Genomic DNA, 6825 nt, shown 5'->3' on the forward strand with positions numbered 1-6825 from the left:
TTGAAAAAGTACTTGTACTGATAGTACAAGCTAAATGTTGTAGTCTTATGTTGCAGTCTTGTATAGTATACAGCTGAGATTGTCCCATTGAACTCAATGAAATTTACTTTTCAGTAGACATGCATAGGATAACACCAGTAGAGGCTGGCGGCTCCAATTTCAGTGGCACTGAAATGTCTGTTTTTTAGTCAGAAACAGCCAGTACCCTTAAGGAGCTATTCAAGATGCCAAACCTATTTTGGAGATGAGTTTCAGCACTTTGGATAGCTCCTTTAGAGTTCTGGCTGGTTCTGATTTAAACCCAGAGTGGATTCAAAGCCACCAGCCTCCATTGGACAGCACAGTGAGAGCCTGAACGTGTTATTCAGGGCTTCTCTAAACGAGCGACTTATAGCACACTCATGACTGGCCATTCACGGACATTTGTGGGTTGATTTCATGATGTTATCATCAGGCAAGTCTCCTGCACTCCACCCGCCTTCTTCCGCTGTCAGAAAAACAGATATAATCAGCTTTTTAAAAGAAATCTGTCAAATCAGCCCTGTGGCATTGCACTATAATTCTGTCACTAGATGGTGGTGTTTTGGTTGAATTGAATGGAAGTTCAAACTGAAGGCAGACAGGGGCCCCGTCTATACGGCAATGGGATTGCTCCTCATTGAATATAAACCTGAATTTTCGTTGATTCGAATCTTGGCAAAGCAGCAGCGATTTATCTCCTGATTTTTTAATTATTATTTTTTGTAGTGCAGTTATTAATAAGCACATGCACACATACGATGTTATGGAATATAGACAAGTGAAGCTATAAATTTTATCTGCAGAGCTCTGCGGGGTGGGGGAAGGAACAAGACAGCAGAGGAGGATGCAAGAGGGGGGAACGCAGCACGTTGCAAATGACAACCCTCCAAAAAGAAAAGGTTTCCCAAAGGCAGGAGAAGCGCAGGGCGTGGGTGGAGAGGCAGTCAGCTCGAGAGCAGCCTCTGCTCGGGAATCTTAAGCAGGAGAGAGAGAGAGAAAATGGAGGCTATCCCTAGCAGCGGCAGAAAGCCTCAGGCTGCGGAGTCCACAGTGATTCATCATTAGATGTCAAAATGAAAACAGCGGGAAGGAACAAGGGAGCCAGAGGAGGATGCGATAGGTGGGAAGGCGGGAAATTGGCCAATCACTTTGTCCTGCCCTCAAAGCTACACCCACATGTCAAAATTCGATTAAACTCCCCTAATGACACATAACTATATGCAGTGCAAACTTGAACGTTGGTCCAAAAGTCGCGGTAAATCGCAACTACAAATATGTGCATTATCTCATTAAAAACCCGGCATTGTGGCGAATGGGCGACTGTGTCATGTGTCCTGAAACACAAATTTGCATGTTTTGGTCAGGGTAAAGAACCTGTATAGACATGCCCAGGAAGTATTCAATCCAAACCATGTGGCCACCTGTGTAATTAAGCCAATTGCAATCCCAGAACAAAAACAGAAACAGAAAGCAGTGGGGAGAGGGTTAAAATGTAGAGAAGTTTTCAGGCTCCTTGGAAGCCACCTTACACATAGGCCTTAGCTAGACCTAAGGTTTATCCCGGGGTCATCCCTGTTCATGTAAATGACACACAGGATATCCCGGGAGCAGGCAGGGACGATCCTGGGATAAACCTTAGGACTAGCTAAGGCCTCTGTCAGACCATTGGTCCATCTAGCTCAGTACTGTCTATGCTGATTGGCAGCGGCTCTCCAAGGCCAGATCTACACCAAGCAGGATACAACACTTTAAAAACGGTTTGAAAACGGTATAAGTAATGTGTCCTGGGCTTGAACAGTTGTCAAAACCATTATTTATTTATTTATTTATTTATTTATTACATTTTTATACCGCCCAATAGCCGAAGCTCTCTGGGCGGTTCACAAAAATTAAAACCACAGTAAAACACCCAACAGTTTAAAACACAATTACGAAATACAGTATAAAAAGCGCAACCAGGATAAAACCACACAGCAAAGTTGATATAGGATTAAAATACAGAGTTAAAACAGTAAAATTTAAATTTAAGTTAAAATTAAGTGTTAAAATACTGAGTGAATAAAAAGGTCTTCAGCTGGCGACGAAAGCAGTATAGCGTAGGCGCCAAGCGGACCTCTCTGGGGAGCTCGTTCCACAACCGGGGTGCCACAGCGGAGAAAGCCCTCCTCCTAGTAGCCACCTGCCTCACTTCCTTTATAAACCATTATAAACCATTTTAAGCAGTAGTGTAGATCCTGCCCAGGTATTCTGACAGGCGGCTTTCTCAACCCTACCTGCAAATGCCGGGGATTGAATCTGGGACTTCTGCATGCAAAGCAGGTGCTCCACCACTACGCTATAGCTCTTCCCCAGTCGTACGAAGCATTGCATAGGATTTAATGTATTATTTGTGCATTTATGACATTCACATTCCACCTTCTCCCTGCTGATATAATGCCCAAGACAACTCATAAAACTAAATTGCACAAAAGCAATTACAGCTAATCAATACAAAATGCTTTCTAGCCAACATAAGAACAACACTATAGCTAGGGGAAGAGAGGACTCGCTCTGGAGCCCTCCCTTGGTTGCAAGCAATGGATGCCCGTTGACAGTGGAAAAGATCTTAGCACTTCCATAAAAGAATACATTGGCCTCATTCACACGTAGTACATCCCTAAACCACTGTTTAGCACAGGAGTGAACTACTTGTAGCTCTCCAGATGATTTGACCTACAACTCCACTAGCCCTTGCCAGCATAGCCAATGGGAATTGTAGGCCACAACACCCAGAGAGCCACAAAGTGCTCACCCCTGGTTTAGCACTCTGTGCATGAGCAGGAATGAGCTCATTTGAAGTGCTGCACTCACATGCACTCCACTCCCATCTCCTCTTCCTATATGATGGGGAATAAACGGGGCTTCTTTTTCACTTTAGCAGATTCCGGGGGGGGGGGATCTACACTACTGCTTTTAAAGCGCTTTAAAGCGCTTTGAAAATGTTTTGAAACCTGTATATGCAGTGTGTCCTGGGCCCCAACAGTTGTCAAAACTGTTATAAAGCGCTTTAAAGCAGTAGTGTAGATACCCCCTCCGATTTGTCATTATGTGCGAACCAGTAACTGAGGTTTTAAAATAACCCCTAGTTTGCTAAACAAACCACAAAAACAATCCTAGGGTTATGGTTGATTTGTTTAGCAATTGACTAGAATTTGTTTTAAACCACAATTCCAGACTTGAACATAAGCCAGGAATCTGGTAAACTGATATTAAATTCTCGTTTATTCCACCTCTTAGCCATGCAGGTGAGGGAAAGGGGAGGGTGGAGTGGCCAAGCTCAGTGCTTCATGTGGGCACATTCCTGCCCGTGCGTGCAATGCTAAATCAGGGGTGGGAAACTTGTAGGCCTTTCCAGATGTTTTGGCCTACAACTGCCCTCAGCCCTAGCTAGCATAGCCAATGTGGTGAGGAATGATGGGTTTTGTAGGCCAAATCACCCGAAGAACCAGCAGTTGCCTATTCCTGCATTCAGTTATGTGTAAACTTACCCTATGTTTCTGTATGGCAGTGCAGAGACCCAGCTCCAGAGTGTGAGCCCACATCCCTGCATCAGTGTTTCCCACCTGCCTCTGTGTGATTGTGCTAAGCAAAGAGCTTTCATGTCTTTGGGGAGGGTGGGGACTCTAGTATGACAATGTTTCTGGAAGAAGGGAAGCAATGGGTTTCTATGCAAAGAGAATCACATTGCCTAAACTCTTTTCCTCCCTGCAAGGTTTCCTTTCATGTATCTCACTTGCCCATTCCTACCACATAACAAATTTACATCTAATTCACATCAACGGGAGAGGGAGAGGTTTATAGGACTGCAATAGGGAAGACTATTCTAGGAGGGGCAAAATCTGCACCCCCTTCTGATATTGGTATCAGCAGTGCCTGGGACTATGGGCAAATTTGCCTCCTCCTGCACTGTGCCCACAATGACAGCCATTTTTATTGAATCGGGAACTCATTCAATTGACATTAGAGCCCAGTGTGCCCAAGAAACATTTATATAGAACGTATAAAGAAAAAACGATTCTTGCACAATTCTGCACCAAACTTCTACAAGATCAACAGGCAATGCCCTCATTCATACAGGCCAGGGCAGCAAGGGGGAGAGGCTCCTCCACAATGCTACTGCAGTGCTGCCTTGGCTGAATATAAGAAATGTGGCTATGGTGAGGCCCCATCTGTGCCTTGCTTGCCATGTATAAGTTGCCTCTGCCTCTGTTCTAACAGCCAAGGCATATCCATGCAACGTGGGACAAAATTCCCACACAGCTGCAAGGGAGGCGGGCTGCTTCATGGCATCTGAATTAGGCTAGCCATGTGTCCTACTTTACAGAGGATAGTCCTCTATTGGAAGGTCTGTCAAAGGACAGACCCTTTTTCCAAGGCTTCCTCTGTTTGAAGAGCCCTGAAATCAGCTATCACTAGTAGGGTGACCATATGGGGAGGAGGACAGGGCTCCTGTATCTTCAACAGTTGCATAGAGAAGGGAAATTCAGCATACCATTATGGTGAGATATATAGTAATAGTATTTCTATTAAAGATATACTAATTCTTTCTAAACATGCATCTATAAATGCCAATTAGCATATGCAAATATTATGCAAATTGATGTCCTCTTTTGGTCACTTTTTTGGTGATGCATGCCTTGTTTCTTGGAGATGCGCATGTGGCTACCTTAGTCTGAAGAGCAGATAGCAGACTACACTGACAATGCAGAAAGCTGGACTAGAAAAATGCCTGGTGTCAGACAATTCAGAGGTCAAGAGGGCAGCTGTTTAGCACAGAATAGCTGAGTTGTATGAAAGTGGTAAATGCAAGAGAAGCATTCAGCCCTTACAACTGTTCACTAACCCAATTAAGTGCTTATTATCCCAGGCATGCTTCATCACCTCTTTAGTAAGCAGCCAATGGGTGAACACAACCCTAAGAGGGGAGGCTTTTCACAGAGTATTTAATCTGAGTCCAGAAGTACACATGGCAGCTTGGGTTTGCACCCAGTGGGCCTGTTAATTCATCAACCCTCACATTCCTGCATTGAGCAGGGGGTTGGACTTGATGGCCTTATAGGCCCCTTTCAACTCAACTATTCTATGATTCTTTGATCCATGTCTTCAAGGTCTCATCTGCTGTACATGTGATCTACTGTATGTTCACCATTTATTCAGGGTACAGATATACAAACAGAACCTACGCATGTATTTTAATGTGTGGCAGTTTGGAGTTAAACCAGGAGTACTAACCCAATCTTCCCTCTATGTATATATCTATAGACACTATCTACTCAGGATTGGAATCTGAATCCACAAAAATCTGGGTAGTTCCCCCGTCATGCTTGCCTGATGCCAACTCTATTATTCTTTCAGTATCAGGCCAAATACTGGCCTGAAAAGAGGGCCTTTTCAGTAGGGATGTGCTCCGCTCCGATTAGGAGCGTAGAAGCAGTAGCGGATTGGCCTGCTCCGCCTTACCCAGAGGCGGAGTAGGAGCGGACCGCGGACCCCCTAGAAGCAAGGCGAAGAGAAGCGACCATTTTTCGGAACTCCGAGTTCAGGCGGAGCGCTCCGGTCGCCATCTTGAAAACATTTCGCCATAGGATTGCACTGCAGCAAATAATCGCGCATAACTACGTTGTTTTTGAAGCTATCATTCTGGAAATTCTTGTGCACAGAGAGTCGTGGATGGGGGTCATTTTGAGACCACTCTCAACTTTCTGCGTTGTCTGGGTCGCGGGCTATATTTTTGTGAAAATCGGGTCAACCGCGCGGCTCAAACTGCGTTTTCGGCTTTTCGCCCATAGGATTGCATTGAGGGAAAGAATCGGGGATAACTGGGGGGGGGGTTAAGCTATCGTTCTGAAAATTCTTGTGCACAGAGAGTCGTGGATGGGGGTCATTTTGAGACCACTCTCAACTTTCTGCATCGTACGGGTCGCGGGCTATATTTTTGTGAAAATCGGGTCAACCGCGCGGCTCAAACTGCGTTTTCGGCTTTTCGCCCATAGGATTGCATTGAGGGAAAGAATCGGGGATAACTGGGGGGGGGTTAAGCTATCGTTCTGAAAATTCTTGTGCACAGAGAGTCGTGGATGGGGGTCATTTTGAGACCACTCTCAACTTTCTGCATCGTACGGGTCGCGGGCTAGACGTTTTTAAAAAATCGGCGGGAAAAATACCTTTTTCAAAGGGCTGAGGGGCAGAGTCAGCTCCCGGTCATGATGATCCCAAAGTTGGAGGAGGGCATAGGCAAAACAGGTAACTTGGGATTCTGGGAAACTTCTCTTTCTTCATCTGAACGGGCTTTTCCCCGTGTTTTTTAACACAGTAGCCCCACCAAATGCACAAACACAACCTGAAATCATATACTAAGCCAAGAATAAGAGATAGAAACACAGCACTGCTCCCCACCCTAACCTTGGGGAACAACTGAATCGATGTGGTGCAAGGGGATGAGCTCCCCTAGGGCATCTCATCGTGGACGTGCCCCCACTCTCTCCTGCACTGGAAGGCCATTAGAGCCTTCCAAAGAGAGTAAAACAGTGGAGCAATGCCTATCATGAGTTGAAGTGAATGGTCACTTTTCAGTGGTGGAGCAATGCCTGTTCTGAGTCGAAGTGAGCGTTTTACTTCTTCTCAGAGCTGTGGCTGTCAGTGTCTTGAACTGGCAGCTACTTCCCCCTCCCCTGGGCACGTCCCCCTATTGCTGGTAAAAGACAGATATAGCCTTTTAAAAAAAGTTCTTCTTGTTGTTTATTGAGCAACACTGCTGCTTTTAAT

This window comes from Elgaria multicarinata, chromosome 4 (genome assembly GCF_023053635.1).
Source record: "Elgaria multicarinata webbii isolate HBS135686 ecotype San Diego chromosome 4, rElgMul1.1.pri, whole genome shotgun sequence".
Lineage (NCBI taxonomy): Eukaryota > Metazoa > Chordata > Lepidosauria > Squamata > Anguidae > Elgaria > Elgaria multicarinata.